The sequence below is a fragment of the Balaenoptera physalus genome, assembly GCF_965194825.1.
Source record: "Balaenoptera physalus genome assembly, chromosome: 18".
In the NCBI taxonomy this organism is placed as follows: Eukaryota; Metazoa; Chordata; class Mammalia; order Artiodactyla; family Balaenopteridae; genus Balaenoptera; species Balaenoptera physalus.
In genome coordinates, this window is record NC_138899.1 from 34,173,106 (window position 1) to 34,199,709 (window position 26,604).

The window sequence follows — 26,604 nt, forward strand, 5'->3', positions numbered from 1 at the left end:
TTATTCTAACTGAAATGGATTACTCAAGCATATATTTTATTTTGCAAGGCTTTATTTTATTCCTATTGTTTACTCTTAAGTCTTGGTATCTTAAGCCTCTGCTGCCTTCTTAACTTTTCCATTCATAAGCTATGTTCCTTTTCTTCTTGTTTTTTCTTCTCTTGTAGCCTCCTTATACTCATACTTGCTCTGTTCCAAGCTTTTATTCACCAGTGCCTGCACCTCATGGTACTTCCTGAATTGTCTGATCTCTGTTACTTGTCTGCAAGTGAGTTGAGAGAGGGACCATTTTAAGCCAGAGATAGCAGTGGCATTTTTGATGGATAGGTGAGTAGACACCATGGAAAAATTCATGGTAGGAAATAGTATAGGATTTTTTGGTTGATTAGAGAGGAAAAGAGAAAAGAGATGTTAGGAGTTTGAGTATTTGAAGAGAAGGAAGATGCTGAATGGAAAATGTGAAGATACCTTTCTAGAGGTTGGGATTTTGGATTTTAACTCTGACCATTCTCTCTCATTAGTAATCACTGGGCCTTTCACGCTTTGTGCAATGAGCTGAACCCAGTCAACAGAGTCTTTTCAGCTATATTGAAAAGCAGTGATCCAACACATGAAGTGAAAACATCTCCTTGATACAAGAGTACACATGGCTTTAAGAACACATTAACATTATAAGGCAGATATGATTGTCATTAAAAACAGCATCAGGAAGCCTATTCTTGCTTTATTATCTTTAAACTGGTTAGTAATGTAAAGGGGACCTTCTAAAAACTATTTTAAATGCATAATATCTATCTGAACACTGGGTACTTTTTTGGGTTGGCTTTAGGATTGTGATTTTTAAATGTTTACAGCAATCACATTTGGGTCCTAACAGGGTTTTTTTTTTTTTTTCATTGAATTATTAGCTAGCAGATAACATAGAGAGGCATACTTCCCTAATTTTGTTCTTCCTAATTAGTGAAAAATAAAATACAATTGAGGCAAATAAAGATATAACAGGATTTCTTAATTTTGAGGAGTATATATGTTTAAGTTTGAGAATTCAAGAGCTAATTGGACCCTTATTAACTTTGTGTTTCAAAACACTCATATTTTAGACTGTCAAAATTGAAAATAAGGAATGAATTGTATTTTAGGGAGTTCAAAGGACTCTATTAGCATATTTTATTTCCCTTGAATCCCATTATATATTTTAGTAAATACTTCTTAAAGTTCCTGCTTTTTCTATTTACCATCACCCTACTTAATTTATTTCAGAAGGAAGAAAGTTGTCAATTAGGATCCATATATTGCTGAAGTCTTAGAACAGATCTAGATAATTCAGCAAATGGCTATTCTGTTTATCAGCCCCTTTTATTATGATAGAAATTCTTTATGATGAAGGCTAGGGAACCTGATTATTTTTTAAAATAGGTCAAGAAATGGATCAGAAAATCTTCAGGGGATTTATCTCTGTTTCTAGTACTTCATAATGACAAAACTTTCTTTGGCTAATGAGCATGTCTAGATGAATTCAAATATGTAGAGAAAGGGTAGGAGAGGGCAGTGGATGTCTAAGAGAATTGGTATAATTGCAGTGATTGAATTCAAAAGATTGGAAGATTGGAGATAGTTTGAGAGAAGTAGAAAGTGACAGAGCCCAGTATGTTAACCCAAATATACTCTGTTTTCTTAGAGTGAGTGTAAATCTCATAAACATAAGGGAAAATAGACCATTTTGTGTACCAATTTAGAACTAAAATAAATTCCCGACAACTCTCTGGCCTTAAAATTTCCTGTTTTCTCTTTCTTACATGAGCACCATATTTGTTCCATTTTTATTTTAGTACTACATTTACCCATTTACCCATTTTCTAGGCATTGACTAATTGAAACAGTTTCTTGAGCATATATATGGAACAGGCACTGTTTTGCCTACAAATTGAAGTTCTAGTAGTTAAAAAACATTTTAAACATAAGAGATTGGAAATCAGTGAAAATATACTTTTTGCATATATTATTTATTTATTTATTCATATACTTGATATCACCATTACAAATCCAAATATTATGCTCAGGTATATGTCACCTTCAAAAAAAATTAAATTTACTCTTTTGTTGTCCTTACGTTCTTACTTTTGTGCTAATACTTATTTTAACTTTGGGTTCTGTTACTTTACCTTGGGGAATCTCTCCTCCATCTTCCAGGGTAAGAGGCAACCTTATGTTAGTCAGTAAAGACAGTAGGGTTAATATTATCTTGTTTCCATTGTTATGCCTCTCAAAAGGAAAACAAATCATCTTTAAATATAACCTAAATTACATTTGGTGTCTTTCCTTGATATTTTCTGCCATTCATTGTTCAAATGCCAGCTCCAGTGACACTTTCTCTGTGAAACTTTTCCTGCCCAGTTACTCTGAGCAGGAATTAAGTATAGCATAGAAAGGTATTTAAATTTCAATTGCTCCTCTTATAATCTGTCCTAACCATTTATTCTCCTGTGCCCTTTCTATTAAATGTTGTGCACCAGAGGGCAGGTACTGTCTGTTGTCAAGTCTGTATTCTGGTTATCTGGAACAATATCTGAGCCAGAACAGCTCCAGTAGATATTAAATTAATTCAATCCTTCTATATGATTGTTTAAATTCTTCTATCTTACATTTGGGGATCTCTGTCTATCCTCTGATAGGAAAATACAAGTAGAGGTCTTGATCTTGTTTTTATATAATACCAACTAAGTTTCAATTGTTTCTTGTCTGTAGGAAAATTTAAAATCCCATTTCTAAAACTTAATTTGAAACTTTAGGCTGAGAATGAGAATGCAAATTGATAGTGATTAGCTAGTTTGCATTAGTTTCTGTTGGTGTTGTTGCCTTTTAGTTTTTCATGAAGGCATCGCGAAGGATCGAATTTAGACATCTTTACCTTTGAGTGTTAGATCCAAGAATCTCTTACATGTTCTAATCTTTCTGATGATAATATCCTACCTCCTTTCTGTGTGCAAGTGCATGTGTGTGTGTTTGTATGTATAGCCACTGACTGACCAGATATGAAGCAACACCTTTGTTATCTTTGATCCTGTCCTTTACTTGTCAACCAGTCTCTTGTTATTGATTCGTCTTGTAATAGGCTTGGGGGATTTTGAAGAAGTTGTGTTTTGTTCTTTTAAATGTTGGTAAAAGTAGTCCTCTTACTTGAAAGGAATTAGATAAAGTAATTTTGATTTTGGTTAACAAACTCATCCCCGCCCCCTACAATAGCACAGCCTGATAATACATATTTTTTACACTATCTAAATTTCAAACATGCACTAATAACTATCATAAATAAATACCTCACTCTTCCTAAGATTGTTAGATATGAGAGGGAAACTGAGAAAGTCAGTTCAATTAACACACATGGGTTTAGTGCCTATCATGTTGTGAACTATGGGGGAAAAGGGATGTACATAGACGTCTAAGACAGTTCTTGACTCAGCGATTCTTATGGAAGATTCATAAGTATACTAATAACTTTAATACAAGGCAGTATTTGACATAAATTTTACCAATGATATAAGATTTGCCTAACAGGAAACACAAAAATGGGTGGTTGCAGTTGAGAAGAGGTGGCCAGAGATGGGAAGGAGGGAGACAGGGAGAAGATTTTGCTGCATTTTGAAGACTTCAGTAGAGTTATCTGGGAGTAGAGGGGAAAGGAGGAAAAGTAGAGGGAAAACAAGTAACTCTGTGGCTCCGTGAAATAGAACTGGTTTTGTCTTGTTTTGTTATTTTCATCAATTGAGCTTCTAATATGGTCTGAGTTGTATGCAGAGCACTCTGCAGGGATTAATTCATTACAGACAAAGAGGCCCAAAGAAGTGCCTTAACCAAAGTATGCCTTACCATTTTCTGCATCCTATTGTCTAAATTATGCTATTAAAATATGAGTTGTTAAAATATAATTATGATGTTAAAATGTTAGTTGTTGACATATAGCTGTTCTTTTTCAAATATCTATGAGTGGGTGAAGTCAAGTTTTCTTATAAAATTCAAAATCTAATTCTCTAAACTTTTATTCTTGCTTGTTTTATATATTTAAGTATTTAGCTCATTGTTTATATGTTAAAAGACTTGTATTTTCAGTGCACCTGTAGTTTAAGAAAGTTTGTTAGATGTGACAAAAGAAAAGGCATCAAAGCTAAATTTTGTAAAATGGCATCAAAATTTTGCTGAAAGATAGGAACAACTTCCTTTTCTAAATCTGTTCATTTGAAGTGCTAAAATTAAATACCACACAAAACTCCAACTTTCACCTATCCATCTTCCTTTAGTAATCATATGATAAATGAATGGCATGTTAGACCAGTGTTCCTCCTAGGATAACAAGCTTATGGAGAATAACGGGGGAAATTTATTCCAAGTTATGTTTTTTGGAAACATTCTTTAAGTGGACTTGATAAATACATGCAGTTCTGGGAGGTTCTTTTTATCTTAAGAGAGATGATATCTATATGAATCAGTAGAGGAGAAGTTGTAGTTTACATTAATTTATTATAAAAAGAAATTTTTGTCAGATACAAATAGACTTTATTATAAAGAAAACAAATTATGTCTTTTGAAAGCTAGAGCTTTTACTAAATTTCTAAACTTAAAATTTTCTTAAAATTGGAGGCATTTGGTCAACCTTATATAGCTATAATCCACAGAATATTAATTAAAGAACTACTGAGTGTTCCCATTGATCACTGAGGGGAAATTTGAAAACGTAAATCACTCAGTTCATTCTTTTGACATTTGCTCTGTGGTCGAAGGTGAAGATGAGTAAAGTATATATCTTTAAAATATAATTTCATTTGAGTTGTATAAAAATCAAAGTATCAAAAATTAGAAAAAAGTGGATTAATTGCCAAAAATCTGGCTTCCAGTGCTATTAAGGCGGCACAGTGTATTGGGATGAAGCGTCCTCAGTTGGAAACTGAGAGGATTACCTAGTTGATTTATAAGGTCCAGTTCAATTATAAATGTTTTATTTTATAACTCACTAATAATTTGCATATACACTAAACCAATGTTGAGAATAATGGGAATATTATACACAAACATTTAAAATTTTAAATGACTGGCAGAGGTCAGCAAGCCTTTTATAGTTTGTCTAGTAAAAAAAAAAGAACTTAGGGAAAAATATAGCCCCAATCTGCAAGTTTGGATTAATTTTTATTTTTTAAATAGTGGACAGGTATACATGTCGTCATTCTGTTATATAATTACATATAGATTCACGCAGCTTGTTAAAAATCTAGAGTATTATAATTGAGCACAGTTTCTTCCTTATTCACACATGATTTTCCTAGAACAGCGGAAATGATACCAAGTTTGGTCAATACCTACAACGCACCATGAAAAATTTGAAAATTTTGTCCATTTAATCTTCCTAATAACGCTATGATGTATTATAGGTAACGTTAGTCCCATTTCACTAATGAGGAGACTGAGACTCATTGTTCAAGTTACAGACCAGATTGGTGGAGACAAGCCTGCAAGCCCTGAATGTCACGATGCAGCTCTGTCTCCCAGAAGAAGGTGGAGATGCTCTCTGAGCTCCCCTTTACTCCATTTGAAGAAATGCACCTGAAAATAACAAGGGGGTGATTGCTGTAAATCGCGGAAGCAGGACAGTGAAATGCATTTGCTAATAGGAATTATGGGATGCTGAGAGAATAAACAGTAAAATTTTAGTTGATCATTAAGATAGAAAAAGACTGCGTAGGCCTGGAGAGCTTTGAGGATGCTTATCAGATGTTTGCATCCTAGGCAAAAAAGCTTCTGAGATTTCTGAGACAGGGTGGGAGTGGGGAATAAGGAAGGAAGAACAAGTTGTACACATCAAGTCAGATGAGAAGTCATTTAGTGGAGATGAACAATGAAGACTAAAAAAAAAAAAAAAATTACCAGTGAGTTACAAAGTAAAAGCGACAACAGGGTTTATTTGCGGGGGTAGAAGGAATAGCAATTTCCAATGTGGGCAAGTAGGATTCAAACATACTTTTTATTTTTGTTCAGTAATGAAATGGAATGGTATGTAAGAAGGTGCTCCCCAAAAAGTTAGAAGGCAACAGTAAAGACAGTTTCACATAATTTTATGAATGATACATTTTTACCAAAGGCAACTGATCCAGGACTCCAGGAAATCAAAGATTGAGAGTCCCCCTTTCTTTATCACTTATAATAGCATCATCCAGACTAAAAATACTGGAATAACATTACACACTGGAATAGCATTACACAATCAAAATTTTACAAATCAATATGTTAACAAAATATTGCGTTAAAATAACATCTAAAGTTATAATACTGCATTATTTAATTTTTCTTAAGTGTTATAATTAAATAAATATGTAAACTTAATTCTATATTGGGCTATGTGAAAATTGGTCCTATTGACTCTCACTCCTGTAATCTGACCATTCAAAAGCCTGAAAATCAAAGGTTTATCTGGAATACATCCTAAAAATAGCAGTAAAATGTGGTCTCACGATGGTGCTGCCAACCCTGATTGTGAAACATTTTACTGTGGACTATTTCCCTTATAGATTGTGCCCATTAAAAATGTTTCTGCTAAAATTTGTAGTGTAATAGTGACTTTGAGAAATACACAGGAAGGAAGGAAATGTTTGATCAAATTACTGCTTAATTATTCCGAAGCTAGAGTGACTGGCTTTGTTTTGCCCTCCTTTACTGAATAACTTCTGATGCAATCAAACTGAAAAGTCAGGAAATTAACTTTTATGGAAATTGAGTCATGCATTAAATGCATTTCCAATTCTGGTACTGTTTATTTAGTAACCGGTAAAACTGAACCGAGCTGTACTATGAGTTGAAGGGTCAGTACTTCAAATAAGCAATTCTGCTTCCTTCGTTATCCTTACACTTGGCTGGCCAAAGAGTCTCTAGGAATTTTGTATTTTTATACTGTTATTTAAAAGAGAGAATACAATGTTTAAGCTATTATGGTTTAAGAGTTTTTAGTTATGTTTACCTGCAATGAAAAAAATTTAATGAAATTCTTCCTATATACTACCTATCGTTGCTTCATTTTTTTTTTTTCCTTTCCTTTTTATAGTGGCCTTCAGATAACCGTAACACCACAAAGGGAAGTCTGTCACAACTATATTCACTTCAGACTTTACATTTTACAACTAAGACCATGTTGCATATAAGTAGAAAACAACTTCCTATAGGATAGCTAATGTATGTATGTCTTTGTATGTGTGAGTGTATGTTCATATCTATCTATCCATATCTATCCATCCATCTAGCTAGCTAGCTACCTAGCTATATTTATAGAGAGAGAGACTCAAATAAATACAAAGATCTTAAAACTTTTCTTGATTATACTGAGACAGCAAACAGTGAAGTGGACATACCATTATCTTTTCAAAATTCATGTCACAAGCTTAATTACTTAGTTTGTATGGCCATAGTCCCATGATAATTATTGTTGTCTGTCCATTTTCTGACGTTTGTCAGTTTGCTGTACCACATTTACACCATCTTTCAGCCACATCTTTTGGTGAGAGTAATGGTGCAGATTCCATACTGCTCTTGGTCTGGCAATGTATTTGTAGAGACCTAGACACAGTGGTCTTCCTAATTGTGGTCTGTGTTGATGAATCACCAGTTTAGTTTTGTAGAAAGTTATAGTGACCCATTTTGTCCCTGGCTGTGGAATCATGCCTTACAGTTTTCTGAAGAAAAGTTGGATTTGTTAGAGTATAGTGTCTTTCAAGAGTATTTGAGGACACATACCTGGAAAGTTTTTTCTAGAATGGACCTCATCAGGTCGAATGCAAGAGCACATTGACTTGGAGTTAGATTAACCCAGGAACAGGTCAAAAGTTATTCAGCTTTTTAGCTTAACTTTCTACATCTGTAAACTGTGGATAGTAATGACTTCCTCAGAGGTATGGTGTCAGAACTAAATGAAATAACGTACAAGGTTTCTGTCATATAATATGCAGTCAAGAGATGTTTGTTCCTTCTACTTCCCACATAAAAAAAAAATATTTTTTAATTGTAGGGGGAAAGAAGAACATCATTACTTCCACTCTGACACCTGCAGAGTGCCTTACAGCCTGCAGATAAAGGGAGTCATTTCCATCCAAAGAACACTTTATGTTATATTTTCAAGTCTATTTGCGTATTGATGATAGAAAGCCTCCATTCTATGAAGTAGAGACAGGACCAGATTATTGTGTAATGTGCAAAATATGGAATTAATTTTTACCATCTTAGAAGGTAATTGCTTGATTTTCTGACTTTTTTCATAGTAGACTATACGTGGTACGTTTACGGTGTAAATTCTAGTTATCTAATTTATATACCAATTTGTAGTCGAACAGTACTGCAATTCTCACTGATTAGCACGAACATCTGAAAATATGATTTTACTTCAGGGTACTGTTAACCCAGAGAGTCACACCACCGAATATCATTTTGAAAATGTGTTTATTAAAACATTTGTTTGACATTAGAGCAGCTTGCTTTGTTTTGTTTTTTAGAGTCATAAGATTTATTACTTACAAAAATAGATAACTAATGAGAACCTACTGTATAGCACAGGGAACTCTACTCAGTGCTCTGTGGTGACCTAAATGGAAAGGAAATCTAAAAAGGAGGGGATCTATGTATACGTATAACTGATTCACTTTGCTGTACAGCAGAAACTAACACAACATTGTAAAGCAGCTATACTCCAACAAAAATTAATTTAAAAAGATTTATTACTTACAGATTCCAGAAGCAAGGGGACACAGTGAGCCAGGGGAAGGACAGCCCTCCACCCCAAGTCACAAGCCAGCAGGAGATAGAGCAGGGTAGCAAGCACCTAGTACTTACAAGGTGATTGGGGTGAAGGCTACTAACTTTTCACAGGCTTAACTCTAAGTGGTTATTTTATTTTATTTTTTAATTTTTTTTAAAAAAAACCTCAACTACATTTTTTAATTTTTTAATTTTTTATTTTTTTATTGGGGTATAGTTGTTTTACAGTGTCGTGTTAGTTTCTACTATACAGGGAAGTGAAGTAGAGTTCCCTGTGCTATACAGCAGGTTCTTATTAGTTATCTATTTTATACACATTAGTGTATATATGTCAATCCCAATCTCCCAGTTCATCCCACCACCACCACCTCCCATCACTCTTTGTTGTTGTGTTGTTGTCATTGTTCTTTCATGGTCTTTTTTTTTTTCTTTTTTTTGGACAGACAATAGAGTGACTGGACTGTGCCATTACTCTATTTATAGGAAGTAGAATTAAAGCCTTAAAGACAAATGTGCATAGTTTGTGAACAAATGCAAAACAACAACTTTAATGGAGATTATTTGTATGCCATTTCCATTGGTTTACTCCAAAGATATATCCTCAATGATAATAAAGTAATAAAAGATTGTTTTCACAGCTGTTTGTCTTTGATTACATATTTCTTTGAAGTACTGTAATAAGACAGACTTTGAACCTGGAAAGAGATCAAATAATGAATTGTTCTGCTTTGTGAAGCTTAAGAGGGGATTTTATTGTCGAAACATATAGTGCAACATATTTTTTCTTCTAACAGTTAAATAATGGTTGAAAGTACTATGAGATCATTACAGATGGACTAGATTAAAGGGCTTGGGGCCAAGTGTGAGTGATCGTTACCAAAAAATTGGTGCTTTGGTCTTAAAAGGTGGATTTTATAATTACCAAATCTTTCATTGGTTTACTTTTGAGTTAAAATAGGATGTTATATAGATGCTAGAATATATTCTCATATTTATAATATTTTTATCTACAGACAGTATAAAACTTAAAATTCCTGAATCCCAAGAGACTTGTTCCAAATTTCTTATCTACTTCAGGTTTAGGCAGATTAAATTATGTGATTCTGTAAATTAAACTAAATGTCCTTAGATAAAAGAACATTAACAAGCATCATGTGGTTTTTTCTTTTATCTAAAATAACAATTTAGAAAATGCAGCAAAAAGGTCAGTTGTAACACTTTAAATAGGTTTTCAAATGTTGCATATTAATATAGTTATAATTATTGTTATTTCCACCTAAATTTTCTCTTATGAATTGCTTACTATTTTGGGCTGAGCAGACATGTGGTGGGTATTACAAAATAGTAGAATTAGGCATAATCATTGTAGCATTTTGTTTTGGTTCAACCTAGGTTCTATGTATTACATAATGTGATTGTAAAGCAAATGGTAATAAAGTAGCCATTTCAATATTGTATATTATGTTGCTAAAGTTATATTGAAACAAAAGACTGTTTTTGTAAATACTTAAAATTTCCTGACTATTTTAGAGTGAAAGAATAACATTTATGTGACTATTTGGGGGATCTAATTGACTCAGTTTAATATTTTTTCCAAACTAGTTTTTGTTGTATTTAGAGGAAACTTTTTTCTTTGTTTAAGACATAAACCTTTCAAATGATAATTTTCCTGGAATGCTAGACAAAGGAATACTGTAACTTTAGAGATTTTTATGATGAAGGTGTGTTTAAGAGATGTCACTTTGATATTTTTACATTATGTCCTACATTTGTCAGCTAAAACCAGGATATTGCCTCAATGAGAAAAAGCATGTTCTGCACTTGTCAAAAGGCAGTAAGTAATGATTAAAATAGCAGTGTGAAACGCTAGGAGATTAAAGTGATGCTAATGATAAGTGAGAGAAGAAAAGGGCAAGCTATATTTTAATCCCTGGGAGAATGGTTAATGACTTCTATTGCCTGAGATTAAACTAAACCTGTCTCATCAGCTTTTTCTGCCTGGTGAAAAAAAGCTCTCTGCACTTTAATTTATTAAAGTCTTTTAAGGAAGCACATTGATCTACAGAGGTTAAACTTTTAAAAATTGTGCAAAATACACACAAATGCTTTAACAAAAGTGTGGTTTTGTTGCTTTTAGGCATGCTCACAGATTTATAAAGAATTCATTGTCTGTGCCTTAGTACGTTTAATTAAGGAATACTAATTACTTAAAGTAGAAAGTTTGTTCCTTTAAAAAACCAGAACATATTCATATTACTGTGTAGGCAAGGGGCAAGTACACTGTAGAGGATATCAGTCTATATGAAGAGATTAAATTACAGGAGTAATTATGGCATGGCTTGTTCGGGATAATACATGTACTGTTCAGAAAAATGAAATCCTTTTTTTAAAAACGCTTGAACACTCTAGTAAATTGTAATCTTTAAATGGACCAATTTTGTTAACTTTAGTCTATTTTTGCGAATTTCGACTTTTTTGATAATCTAATTGGTTGTCTAATTCTGGCATAGACTTTTTTCATCCTTTACTCACCCTCAGCCATAATGTCCACCTTTATTCAACTAACATTTATCTTTATGCAACTAATATTAACCTTATCCTAGTGGGATAAAACATGTGTGTGTGAGTGTGTGTGTTTGTGTACTCTTGCATGTGTGCACTTAATGGTGTGGAGATAGGAAGATGGAAAATTACAAAAAATTCACCCAAATCCTTTCTCTAAGTTTGCAGGCTATATACTTAACATTTACCAACACTATATCCTAATTGTTTTAGGTTATCTATCATAAACATAATAATTTCCACCAGCTCAGGTAATAGTAGTTTACTGATTCATTGTTATAAGGGGAAAAGTTATTTTGACTTTTCTAGAATGGTACACTTCTACTTTCTAGAGTTCTGTAAGTACTATTGTGGGTCAAAAGTTACTGATTTATTGCAAAAGTGGATTCTTATTTGCACTTAAAAACTCAAAGGACCTTTTAATTCAACTATTTCATGGCAGGGTGTATCTCAACTTAGAAGAAATTTATCATTCAATCTTTCTGGAAATGTTTTTTGATTTTTTGGTTTTTTTTTTGGTTTTGGTGATGATATTCTTTGTCATCTCATTATTAATACTCCTCAACCTTAAGAGTATATTTCTTTCAACTGACTAAACCAAGAACCACAAGTAAGATCTTTTCTAAAATTTCATTATCTAAAATATTTTTAAAACTTTATTTTGTATGTAACTTTTTAGGCTAGGGAGTTTAAACGCAATACATCCTTTGATGTTAATGAAACACCAATTTTTCTGAAGGCCATGTAGCTCTAATGAGCAGCTTCTTATAAAAGAACATTTAATCAAGGTTTATTTTTAACTTGTTTAAACAGATCTAATAGTTTGTGCTGATTTCATTTCAGTATAATAATTGCTAGCAATCCTATTAGTAAGTCCTGGTACAGGGAAGTTAACACAAATTCCAATCTAATGAGAGTAGTGTTACAGCAAAAACGTGTAGTCAAGGAAAGATCTGTATTATATTGGACAGAGGCACCTGGCTATTCTGCCCATAGTTTTATTTCCATAAAATTCTCAGTCCTGAATTGCTAATATTTACATGGATTTTATTAGCTTTAGTTAACATAGATTCATATTGCCATTGCAAGGGGGGAACAGTTAATGAAAACAACACTTATTTTAGAGGGGCATTTTGAGAAAAGAAATTATATTTGCCAACCAAGCATATTTTGGTATAGCTCATTTTCTTATAATAAAGCTTATTATATAACTTAGTTATAATTTGTACCTAGAGCACATATAAAAATCAATCTTCTTTCCTTCTTGAGCTTCAGATTGGAGAAAATGAAATGTTACTGGATTATGGGACTTATAAATGTCATAATTGATGGAATTAAGGGACAGTTTAGACTAGCAGAAAATAGTTTTTAAAATAAGTGACAAAAAAGTCTGGTTAAGAACCAAATGTTTTAAATGCCATTGACTTGCTATTAGAATTGGCTTAAAACAACATTATGATACTTTAGGTTGTTCAATGAATGTGAAGATTTCATTACATTCAAGAATGAAACAACAAAAGCCAGAAGGAAGACTCTCTTTGATAGTGAAAATGGAAAAAGGCAAGGATTTCAGGCCTAGTAATGAAGTGAATATCTGCCAAGTTCAGGTTATAATCTTTTAAACTTTTTATTACTTAATATGACACAGTGACATTTAAAATATGGAGAAATAGAAGATAAATAATGTGGAGCGAATGGCAGAAATGATTTAAAATTTTAAAGCTGTACTAAAAGTATTCTAATGCACTGAAGGGCATTTGTAAGTTATACATTGTTTACAGGTTTCTGATTAGAATCCCAAAGCATAATAGCTTGCCTTTCCCATGATGGAGAAAGAATATTGTCTGTAGAAAAGAGTGGATAGTAAAATTTAGCCTCTTTTTTCATGTAAATCATCTGCTTTTTGTGAAAGGGCTTTATGCATAGGATCATGTTGCATTTTATTAATTTCAATCAATAACTGATACATTTGGTCTTCCTGGAAGATTTCTTTCTGAAGATTATCATTTATTGCTCCAAAAAAGTTAAAATTAGAGTAGTACTGTGAGAAGTGTGAGTTTTATACCTTTGATATAAAGAATAATTTTTCACAAGAGTACTAAAATCAGGCTATTCTGATAACCTGATAATTTGTCTCATTTACTACATTTGGTAACAGAGCATCCAGGTTACATTCTGTTTTTCAGAAAAATGACCCTAACAAAGTAAACATCACAATCAACAAGGGTGGTTGATGAGAGTGTAGATTCATTGGGCTCATCCTAGATACACTGAATTTCACACTCTGGAGGTGGAACTGAGAAATTCATATTGTTAAAGAAGTTCCAGGTGTTTAAAGAAGTTCCAGGTGTTTAAAGAAGTTCCAGGTGTTTCTACTGCACACACAAGTTTGAGAATTGCTATTTTAAAAAACCAACTATAGGCAAAATGGGAAGGGTCCATTTTTAGCACTTTGCACCTAAAATGAGCCTAGAAGATTAAGATATTCTGCGTGGAATGTTTGTATCAAATCTTAAAGCAGTTAGAAAAAATTTTAGAAAGACATGTGGCTTTAAATATGATGAGTATATATAGCACATAGATGTCAAATTTAGGACATCTTCCACTGACACTGTATACTCCAATGAATTATGTCATCTAGCTCAAGTCCCTATTCTATCTTAACTGCAAACAAATGCACACTATTTGTCCTGAATGCTTATACATGTTGCATTCTGAATACTAAGTTGGAATGTATTTACAAATCTTAGAGAACAGCGATGTTTAATGCACGGGTCACCATAGAAACTAATTAACTTTTATTTCTGTGTCAAGCTAAAGTAGTCTAATACAAATGAAAATTGAGGCAAAGGAATCATAGTATCAAAACTAAGACAAAAAGCACCAACAGTCAGCAAGTGTGCAATTGAAATACGTGGTGACAAGTAACTCAGTGGTGGCTTGTTCTTAATTCCACTAATTATGATGTTAAAAAACTGTCCAGATAGAGTCCACATTTGCCTTGAGCTGTTTCAACAATTTAAATGGAATTTGGCAAACAATAGAAGTAGTATAACATCCATCAAACAATGCCAGGAAAGGTTTTCTGCTTAAAGATTATTCCATATTTTATTCCAGCTGCCTTATTTTGTTCTAAAATTACTTGTCTTTTTTGAATTAGGAAAGAAAAAAAAAAACAAATGGCATCTGTATAGCTCACTCATTGTGCTCAGGATCATGGAACTGTTCTTTATAGGACTTTAAAAACTGTATAAACTGTAAATATTTTACTTTCTTGAGGGCAAGTACTACACATTTTCTATTTTTTTCAATTGCATTTATTGAATGTGTTTTCACCTTAAGAAAAGCAATATTTAAGTATGAAGAGTGAATTTTCATTACATCTTGGCATATTCTACTCCTTCTTACCTGCATGGAGCTTCTCGCTGGCCTGGTCATTAGAGAAATGACATCCCTTTTGGGACCTTATACTCATTCCACAAAGAGAAGATGGACAATAGGTGATCTATAAGACATCTTTGTTTTGATTATGGCATGTTTTATTTCAAGGAGGGTGATGCTGTAAATATATCTAATGATTAAGAACATTGAAATAAAAGAAATATAGTATCATGATTGACCCATTAGCATCATTAGGAGGGAATGCTGAGGGTTACATTATTGAAATAATTTTAATGAAAATATACTTATTCTGAAATTCTAATTATATGATAGCTCATAATAACACCAATAGTAATGATAGGAATTTCAAGACTTAAACACATAGAAAACAAACTATCACTAAAAAGGCTAAATTTTGCTTAGGAGACTAAATTATATGTTCTTGGAGAATATTGCTTATTTGCTGCTTAAAATATCCTTAATTTTAAGAAATCACATTCTTCTCATCTCATTGAAACTTACACAGAAGAAAAAGTGTTAAAGGGCTAGGAAAATATTATTTCATCATTCCTGTTCCATTAGAATTCACTTGGGTGGCTGAGAAAATGGTTTATGGATTAGAGAGAGAAGAACAAGCTAAAACATTTCATACCTTCATCTCTGATAAATTCCCCAAACTCATTCTTTGCATCTGAGCCATAAATAACAACCATGCTTTTTGCTAAAAAGAGCTTTTTTCCTACACCAGGTCTTTTGTCTTGGAGATGAATGCTATAATAAATTTGAAGTCTTAGGGGGGCATTGTTTGAACTATAACATTATGGTTTACAACTGTTGCTTCTATTATGAGGAGGATAAAAAGCGACTACGAAGCTTGATCTCTGTCATAGAAATGGATTAATATTTCAGTCTTCAGTGTGGGTCAAGTGTATGATTCTCCCCAAAGCAATTCACCATGATTAATTTTTATTATGTGGGCATTCAGATTCTCTTTATATTCTTTTGTATTTTATCCCCCCACGGAATCACTCCTTGAAATACTATAACTTAGATTTGTTTTTCACATAATAGCAGAGACACAGAATTTTTAGATTCTTACTAAAGTTTTAATAAAACCTTATGGAAAGCAGCGTCTAAAATTTCTTTTTTCTTAAAATTATATGAATAACTTAAACAGTAGTAGAAACTTAAATGATTGTATCAGTAACAATATTAAATTGGTTTACTGATAAACAGTTATAAGTAGTATGATATTGCCAAGCAGTATGATATTTTAATTTTGCAGTGATTAAATAACTAATCATTAGGAAAACGTAGTGTCACTGGGGGAAAATAGTATAAAGGTGTGATGTTTAAGGTCTGCTTTATCGGAAGGGAGGACCTTATCTAAAAAATAAGATCTCTCTGTCGACTTTTATTACCTTACTCGATCAATCTAGCCTATGCTAATCACTACAAAACTTTGAAAACCAACTTTTTGGCTCTTATATAAGTGAGAGCTTTCTTTCCCTTTCTTAGGAGGAAACAGACTTTTTATGCATAAATAATTTCATGTATTGAAATTGTTCGTTTCAGGACTTTTATTCTTTTCTAGGTTCTGAGAAACTTAAGGAACTTCAAAATATTACCTTTCAGTACTTTTATTAATAATTCCTACAAAGTGTTTGTAAGAGCAATTAACAAGTCTTATGTCTTTATGTTACAAGTTACTGTTGCGGGCCTACTGCCTGCCAGTCACATGTCAGTCATAAATTTAGGTGGTTCATGATTTCCACCTGCAGGGAGCTTGGCATCCAGTATAGGCAATTACATGGGGAGAAAAAATTACAGTCACTGCGATCAGAGATAATAGAGGTTACATGATGTTTGGCGCAACTATATACAATTTAGTTTTGATAGGCAGTAGGTCTCAAATCTGGCTGCACCTTAGAAAATCCTGGGCTGCACCTTAGAAAATCCTGGGCTGCACCTTAGAAAATCCTGGGCTGCTTTTAAAAATACTGAGGCCTAGACGCCACCCCACACCAACGACATAGGAATCTCAAGGGGTGAGTGAAGCCAGGCCATTGGAGCTTTTAAAGCCTTCCCAGGTGATTATAGATCTTAATGTGCTTCCAGGTTTGAAAGTTGCTAGACTAGAGCTGAGAGCAGAAAGAGAAAGAGTAGAGAAGAGAGGGGGTGGGGAGGGGTGAGAAGGGAATTTGGAGGAGAGAGTAGGATAGTGGTTATGAACAGGGGCTTGAGAGTTAGTCGGAACCTGTTTTAGACCCTGACCCTGTCACTCTCTAATCCTGTGATTTTAGGTAAGTTAGTTATCCCTGGGAACATTACTTATAAAAGCAGCGGTCTTAAAACCCACTTCCTAGGGTTGATAGGAAGAGTAAATAAGATAGCATATGACAGCATTTCAATAGTGCCAGGCACGTACGATGACAAATATTATTATTACTGTTTAAAGATGGGCTGGAGTGATAGGGGAGAGATGATAGAGGCTCTCATTTACCGAGTTTGGATTATATCCTCAAAGTATGAGGAAATATTACTCATGAGGAAGATTTTTAAGACAGCGCTATTACACAGCCAAATTTGCGTGGTATAAGTAAAACCCTAGCAGCCAAGTAGGGAACAAATTGGAAAGTGTAGTACAAATGGAGGCAAGAAGGCTAGTTAGGAGACTTTTTTAAACAAACCATGTAGAAAATAAATACGGTCTTTAGTGAGGCAGTGACTACAGGAATGGAAATGGATGTGACAGTTCCTTAAGGGGTAGAAATAGTGGAATTCAGTCACAGATTAGATGCTTGTTGGTGGGACAGGATGGAAGGAACAGGTGAAGTCAAAAGTTAATGTCTTATAAATGCCTGGTTTGTAGGACTTGATGGATGGTGCAGCAGGAAGGGAATACAAAAGGAGGAACAGAATTGCGAAAAGACGACAAATTCATGGAGATGTTATATTTGTGACAACTATGGAATAGCCAAGGGGTGGTATCCAGAGTTAGTTGAATGTGTTGATATCAATGGGGGACCACTTATTACCTCACTTGAAATTTGGAATTTGGAATAAATGGAAACTCCTGGATATGATGTTTTAGAGAGAGAGGGAAGACCTAAGAATGAAACTCTGAGTAGTATTTACTTTTAAGGAAAAGCAGGAGAGGATTCAATGTAAAAAGAAGGCATGGTAAAAGATGTAGAAAGACAATCAATTACAGTGTTGTTGCAAAAATTAAAAAAGAAAAACCAATATATTTCATGATGTAAACGGTTGTCAAGATGCCTAAGAAATCAGTCTACTGAGAATTCTCCTAGTGGAGATGGAATAGTCAGATATTTACGTCATTGGCATATCTTTAAACCCTAAAAAGAAGAGAGCTTTCATGTGTTAAGCATATATTTATTGAACACCTATTATATGCACAGCACTAGATCAGGCAATTATTAGATACCTGGAGAGAAACGGATCAAACTGATACCCTGGTGAACCACATCCCAAGGAAAACAACATTTTCAGACTTCATCACTGCCTTCACTCTTATATTTAGTTTGAAACTTTTGGGGGCTTGTTAATATTTTCTTTTTTATACTTCTATCGAACATTTTAGTTAAGTTATGTTTACAGTTTTATACAATTAAGTGTATTGTAATTCTTTTGAGTAGGATGTGTGGGTATGTGATAGTTTTTTGGCCTTTAATATAACATAATATAATAAAGGCATTGACTATTGTGGTGAGAGTAAAATTAGTTAAAAATTAAGTGCACACATAAAGGCAACTAAGTATTGATATTATTTATAGTGGTAATGATATTCTTACTTAAATCCTGCATTTTTTTAATGTCCTAAATGCTGGTACAGTCTGCCCTCCACATCCAGATGCAGAACCCATGGACATGGAACCCATGGTATAGGAGGACCAACTGTACTACTCCACTTTATGTAAGGGACTTGAGCATTTGCAGATTTTGGTATCTGCAGGGTCCTGGAACAAATCCCCAGTGGATACCAAAAGGCGACTGTATTTGCTCTACAGCCACTCATCTTTATATCCTGGTGCCTAAATGTTTGCTAAATGAATGGATGAGTGAATAAAAAATATTGTAATAAGGCAAGGAAGGGCATTTTTGCTCCTGAATGTTATGAAAAGGTTAATTTGTGTTTTAAATCCAACAACTGTGTTCAATTCAAAAAACATGTAATTATTTTGACTAGTATTTTCTGTTGAGCATGAGCCTTTATAAATGATATTCCAGTCACTTTTATTTTGATGATCAGTTATAGGCTTTATTATTTCTAAATGTAATCTTCTGTGCAAAGACACATAGAGGATGGAATGTAGAATCTCCAATTAAGATTGGGATAACTTTGATTAGAGGTCAGCATAATATTAAGCACTTAAATATTCCAACCAAACAAACAAAAACAACCAAACAGGCTGAAACACAGCTTGACCACTCAGATTTTATATTTTAAAACAGTATCATAGGGTTTTAGCATTTATGAACAAAAAGAGGTTTTGGAAATAACTGTCACATTTTATAAACCAGAATGACAGGCTGCAGGGCCAGCTGTCGAGAGCACAGACTTTGGAACCCAGCTGCCTGGATTTCAAACTAGACTTTGACACTTACCAACCATATGAGTCTGGATTTATTAGCTAAATGTTCTGTGCCTCAGTTTTATAATCTGGAAAATGGGCACAATAACATTGTATTTAATAAAGCAGTCCTAATGATTAAATGAGTTAGTATATGTATGATGTTTCAAACAAACTCAATTAAATAAGATTCTATATACATGTTAATGTCTATGATGAAGATTTTGACACTGGGCTCAGAGACTGTGAAGTCAAAGCAACATATATGGGAGATGATCCCCCAAACAAGCAGTCTTTAAAGTTGTCTTTCCTTAATCTGTGTTGTGAGCAGTTTTATATACCAGTGATAAGCCATTTGTGCTTGTTTGCAGTTTTATATGGACTGCAGTGATTAAGGAAAAATTATATTGTTAATGTGGTTCAATAAAGCCAAATTTAAAATTTTAATTTTGAAAATATACCTCTTCCTAAGGTGCACATTCCTAAATCATTTTCTATCACAACATTTTTTTAATTATGTAAGTTTCAAGTGTACAGCATAATAGTTAAAAACCATGTATACACTACGGAGTAATCACCACCATAAGTCTATTTACCATCCATCACCACACAGCTGAACCCTTTACCCATTTCACTCCCCTCCACCCCCCTTCCCCTCTGGTAACCACTAATCTGTTCTCTGTATCTATGAGTTTATTTTTCTTAAATTTTGTTTTTGTTTGTTTTAGATTCAAAATACGAGTAAAATCATGTGGTATCTGTCTTTCTCTGTCTGACTTATCTTAGACAGCATAATACCCTCAAGGTCCATCCATGTTGTTGTAAGTGGCAGGATTTCGTTCTTTTTTATGGCAGAGTAGTATTCCATTGTAAATATACACCACATCTGCTTTATTCATTCATCTGTTGATGGACATTTAGGTTGTTTCCATATCTTGGCTATTTTAAATAATGAGGTAATGAACATAGGGGGAATATATCTTTTCAAATTAGTGTTTTCATGTTTTTCAGATAAATACTCAGAAACAGAAGAGCTGGGTCATATGGTAGTTCTATTCTTACTTTTTTGAGGAATCTCCATACTGTTTTCTATAGTGGCTGCACCAATTGACATTCCCACCAGCATATACGAGGGTTCTCTTTTCTCCATATCTTCTCCAGCATTTGTTATTTCTTGACTTTTTCGATAATAGCCATTTTGACAGGTGTTAGGTGATATCTCATTGTGGTTTTGATTTGTATTTTCCTCATAATTGGTGAGGTTGAGCATCTTTTTATGTGCCTGTTGGCCATGTGTATGTTTTCTTTGGAAAAATGTCTATTCAGATCTTCTGCCTATTTTTTAATTGGGTTGTTTGTTTTTTTGTTGTTGAGTTGTATGAATTCTTTTAATATTTTGGATGTTAACCCCTTACCAGATATATGATTTACAAATATCTTCTCCCTTTCAGTAGGTTGCCTTTTTGTTTTGACAGTGGTTTCCTTCCTTGTGCAGAAGCTTTTTAGTTTGATGTAGTCCCATTTGTTTATTTTTGCTTTTGTTTCCCTTGCCTTCAGAGTCAAATTGACAAAAACATTGCTGAGACCAACGTCATTAAGGTTACGGCCTGTGTTTTCTTCTAGGAATTTTATGGTTTGAGGTCTTATGTTCAAGTCTTTAATACATTTTGAATTGATTTTTGTGTGGTGTGTGATGGTCACATCATTTCTGTCACTTCATTTCAATTGCTTCATAGCACTTACCCATATCTGATACTTTCTTGCTCACTAGTTTTTGTTCAGTTGTTCAGCTGTAGTGTAAATCCAGCATGGCAGGACCTTTACTTGTCTTTTCACACCTGAACACAGAGAGCTCAGAAAGGTGCCTAGGACACAGTAGGCCCTCAATAAAATGTGTTGGGTGAATTAAGGTGTTGCCATAACCTAATCCAATGACATGGGGGGAGTAAGTTTGATCTGAACTCTACTGAACTGATAGTGCATTTGTAGACAATATTTGATTAAAGTACCAGCCCCCCCCCTTGTACCAGTTGTTTCACCTCACTGAGTCTCATTTTTCTGGTCTGTATAATTAATATAGTTAATATAATAATAGAGGCCTTTAAGGTTGTAGTGAGGATAAAACAAGTTAATAATTAATGCACTTCACAGCCACTTAATTATCACCATTATTATCAATAGTAGTAGCAACATTCTTACTTAAAATCATATTTTAGATAATTTATTAATATACGCAATAGCTATTAAATCATCTATGCTTTAGATATTTTTATTAATGAAGTTAACCAAACAGTGTTGAAAATGTTGCATGTGGCTTGATTATTTTTCTTGATAATATTCTAACGATCCCCTACTCTTGATTTTATTATAAAAATTATAAATACCATACTGCAGTTTAGGTCCTGGCTTCTCAGTATATGGCTCTGAAACCCACGGCATCAGCATTACCTGTGACTTTATTAAGAATGAGGAATCCCAGATCCCACTTCCTATCTATTGAATCAGCATCTGCACTTTAGTAATCCCCCCTGGGTGGTTTGTATGCATATTAATGTTGGGGAGGCATTAGTTTTAGGTGATATTTTTAAAGGAGGATAAGTATTTCAGAAATCAGAGGAAAGGAAAAAAGATCATGCAAATATTTCCCATTAAGCCAAGACAATTCGTGTAACTTCCTGAGAAACAATGATCGTAGGGTAGTTCAACTTAGAGTTTTTAAACTGAGAGTAAAGAGGGGTTTGTAGACACCATCTGCTAGAGGAGATTTGAGCCTATTGCATAACATGGGGCCCCTTTGAGCAGGCTGTAACAAGTCCAGGCAAAATTGTCCTCTTATACAACTTGTACCTTCCTCTGTCCTGTACAGTGAATTTTAAAAGTGTGAAAACATAATGAATATTATCAGAATATTTAATAAGAAGGATAAAATAATAATTTAAGAAAAACAGTTCCCCAAGGGACTAAAGATTAGGATTAAAATGAGAGTTAGTGTAGCATAGAGGTAATTCAACATTTGATTAAGGACTTAATCTACTTATCTTTATTCAATTCAAGATTTTTTTTCAAATTATTAAGATTTGGTGAAATGAGAGTTATTTTTAGATGTTCTTGCCCCAGAGTATAAGAATAGACGAAACAGGATAAAAGGACATACGATCTGAAGGATTTAAGGTAACACTGATGTAGAGACAAAGGATTACGAACATGATCACATTATATTCTGTAAGTTTCCTGAATTTGAAGTGCCATGTCAGGATTCTCTGATGTTTATGAAAGAAGTTATAGTTGAATGTGCCAAGTGCATTGTGTATTGATGATTGGACTGTGTGATGAAGATGAAGAGATTAGGGTGAAAAGTGAGAGAAATAAAGAAAGAAAAACAGGTAGAATTCTGATAATTGAATTGTATTTGGAAAGCTAAATTGGTCAACGGCACTAAGGGGGGAAAAAAAACCTTCACAAAACTACATCACGTCTTTGAGTTCATAAATATGCCAGTATCCATTTTTTCATTATTAGTAGACAAGGCTATGTCCTTTCCTTTGATGACGGTAACGAGTTCTATGACATTGCCACTTTGAGTTCTTGCTTCATTAGATTGGGTGACTGTTTATTTGAAATTGTAATGAAATATTTACTTTATAGAGCTATAAGGATTAACTGTGATAATTGAGTGAGGCTGATCTGGAGCTTTCAGTGTAATCGGCCCCCCTTGTTTGAATACAGAGCGCAGTGAGAATGAAGGAGCAAGTGAGTGTGTTTCTGCCTGTCACTTTCTTTCTACATGTTGCTTTTTCTTCTGGAGATAAGTGGCCCTAATGCTGAACAAATACTGGAAATCAGAAGCCACTGAGAATCATTCGCCTCTCGCTTTCCCATGGCAGCATGATAGACGCTCAATCAAAGAACCCCCTCCTCTCCGTAAAGCAACAATTTTGTCACCACGAGCAAATCCAATTGAAAAGTCCCTTGGCCTGAGAGGAGAACTCCAGTTGTCAGAATCAGCAAACAGAATGAAAAGAACTAAGAGGAGTAAATTGGCACCTGGGGCCGCCGTGGTAGCCTGTGATAGGCTGTGGCATTGTGTTGGGTAGACATTCAGCCATTTTCAGATATAATGGGAGAAATTAATGCAAATGAGTCAATGGAATGAAATGCATTTTAATGCAGATTTGAGGGACTATCCCAAACTGCTTGATAACAAGTCTCTTTAAGAAAAGGCTTACATTGTGAGGACTCATTTTTTCCCCATTTCTTCTCACTAGTGCCTCATAAGGGCCCTTTGTTCTCTAAGTAAACTCTTTCTAAACTATTGACATTGCTCATTTATGTGAATTTCAGTTTTTTTTTTTTTTTTTTTTTTCCTGACAAAGTAGCCTTGGGTGATCTGGGAAAACGTTAATTGCGAGAGGACAAGGAAACGGGCTGAAACAAGAAATGCAATCATTAAGTGTAATGTTGCAGTTGTCTATGCCTCATTATAACATGCATACAAGGCAATAAAATGCATGTTTCACAAACAAATCTTTTGACAACTATAGTTCAAGAGCCTCCAGCTGTCCTGCTTTTTTACATCTATTTCTCTTGGTTTAGTAATCATTATTGAAGCTTAACTTTGGATTCCCAGAATAGTCCTTCATATTATGCAAGAACTGGGGGAGATTTTAGAGAGTAAAAAGTTTGTTTTAAAAATTTAAAAATATTTGTTTCCCAAAGTTAACCAGAATTTCTCACTAATGTTTTGTTTTGAAAATGACACTTAATAGTGGCGGGAGGGTGGGAGGGATCAACTCAATGTCAACAAACAAACAGACACTCCTTTCACAAACCAATATTTAAAATATTTAACTCCTTTAGTCTTTCTTTCCACGAAGAAAAAGCACTTGTTGAAAAATAAGGCTTCATCTTCCACATTTAGGTTCGTTATGGTTTCTCTGGACTATAAATGCCATCTCGTAATTTTTTTAAGGGACAAAAATAGTTAATCAGATGAGAAGGTCATCAAGTGTAAGTACAGCTTGAAACTGGTGAACTGTCAGACTCACGAGTAAAGCAGCCAGAATGGGGGTTAAAAAAAAAAAAAGGTAACAGATTCAGCATTGTCCAAAAGTTCCAGACCAGTGATTAATGTGTAAGATAATGGACTTGGGAAATGAGTAAACACTCCCCATGCTCCCTGTTTTGTGCTTGAACGACTTGATGACAAGGGCAGAGCAAGGTGAGAATTTAAACAGGACCACAGGAAAAAAAAAAGACAAAGGCTAGCAACAACAAATGCGAGGGAGGGGAGTTTGTTGGTTTGCAGTATGGAAGGTACATAATAACTTTCTTCAAAGCGGGCGTTAACTGTGTAATAATTTCAACTTCCACATGGGTACAGAATTACTTGTAGAAATGATATGCTACTCAGTCATTTTTTAATACAGCAGATATTTATACTTACCTGTTTTCATTTATTTGTTCCCTTCAACAGCCCCATTAAGAATTGAGTTACATATTCCATGCTCAGGAAGAGAGGATACTGCATTTTGGTTTTGTTTGTTTGTTTTTGTTTTTTTAATTTTATTGGAGTATAGTTGATTTACCGTGTTGTGTTAATTTCTGCTGTACAGCAAAGTGATTCAGTTATACATACGTATATTCTTTTCCATTATGGTTTACCACAGGATATTGAATATAGTTCCCTGTGCTATACAGTAGGACCTTGTTGTTTATCCATCCTATATGTAATAGTTTGCATCTGCTAATCCCAAACTCCTAATGAAGATACTGCATTTTCATTAAGCGGTGCATTCCAAAGTATTTCAGGCTATTACTTAAAGAATTGTCTAGACACATTTGGGGTTATTTTTCTACAGAAAGATTTCAGGACCTAAATGCACGTCTGTGTGGTGCACCGCATTTCTTAGAAGTCTATCACTGGAACTAGAAACATAGATTAGTTTATACTTGTGTTTCTATGTATTTTGTTCGTTAAATACTTTATTCAGGATTTGAGATTGCATCTTCCTAAATCTGCTTTATTTATTAAACCTTGAAAAGCCTGATGATAAAGAAGTTCTGTTGTGATGATCGACAACCGACTTGCTGCTTTCAAAGCACTTTAAAAAAATCATTTTGGTTTCTCAACAATTGACCTGTGAGACTGGTATTATTACACCCATTTCAGTGACTAGGAAAAAAATCAGAGAGTAAATGATTTGCTCAGGCTAGACAGCGAGGGCTCTACAGAGCCAGGACTTGGCCACCGATCCATGTTATTTTACGAAAGCCCCAAAGAAAATGCTTGTAAAAATCAAATAATATACTTTTATTGCTCCTGCTTTAGTGCTTTTGGCATTTGGGGCATTAAAATAGCTTTTCTTAATTTTGCTTTTGATCCTGAGACTTGAATTACTATGTATTGATTTAAGTGATATTTTAACATTTAATTGAATGCATGTTTATTATGAGTTACTGAGGCATAATATTAATTATTCAAGCTAAATAAACTATTTTTGCTTTATGTCAATAATGAGCCCTTTCAAAAATCTTCAAACGTGTGATACATTTTTACTGGAACTTTTAATACCTATTTCTCATGTTTTATGCATTGAATTTTATTAACAAGTAATCAGATAGTGGCAGTATATGAGTTTTTGGTTACACATATATTATGTGGGCCGTTTTTTCTCCTGATCCTTCAAATTCACTATTGTCATTCTCACAAGCAAAAGGCAGCCATGCAAGCATATCCCCAATTTGGCATTTCTATGATATTTCTATTTGGTCCTTCTTAGTTTAAAGCAAACTTTTTAAATGTGTTCTGAAAAGTTATGATTATTTCTTTTAGAAAATCAATCATGAATTTCAGATCTTTCTATTAAATATACTGTGCTTCTGAAGTTCTTTATTTATATTTTTACCCTAAAGCTTATTGCTTTGTATTATAGTTATCTCTTTTTATATCAGTCTTCCTTGTTAGACTGTGAGTTTATCCAGTTAGAAGGATCATTTTCTCTATCTTGATCTGTGTTTCTTTGATTCCTAATACAGTGTCTAGGACATACTTGGCATTCAACATAGTATTTTTTACTAAACTAAAATATTTTTTCTGTTTTGAAAACCAACCCTAAACCGTAATCTAAGTTCTTTCATTATTCTGAGAAAGTTCAAAGCTAAGTTTTAAAATTCTTACAAATGATAAAGGTGGATGTTCAACTCTCTGAACCCTGAAAGAGATATAAATGGAATCCCAGTAAGTCGGATCCAAGTACACTGCTAAATATCTTGTTTAGGCACT

At 33.8% G+C, this 26,604-nt stretch overlaps 1 protein-coding gene across 3 annotated transcripts in view; it reads left to right on the forward strand.

Annotated features, from left to right (window-relative positions):
• DACH1 (dachshund family transcription factor 1) overlaps positions 1–26,604 on the forward strand; it is a 410,071-nt gene that overhangs the window by 76,306 nt on the left and 307,161 nt on the right. The gene's annotated exons all lie outside the window — the stretch shown is intronic.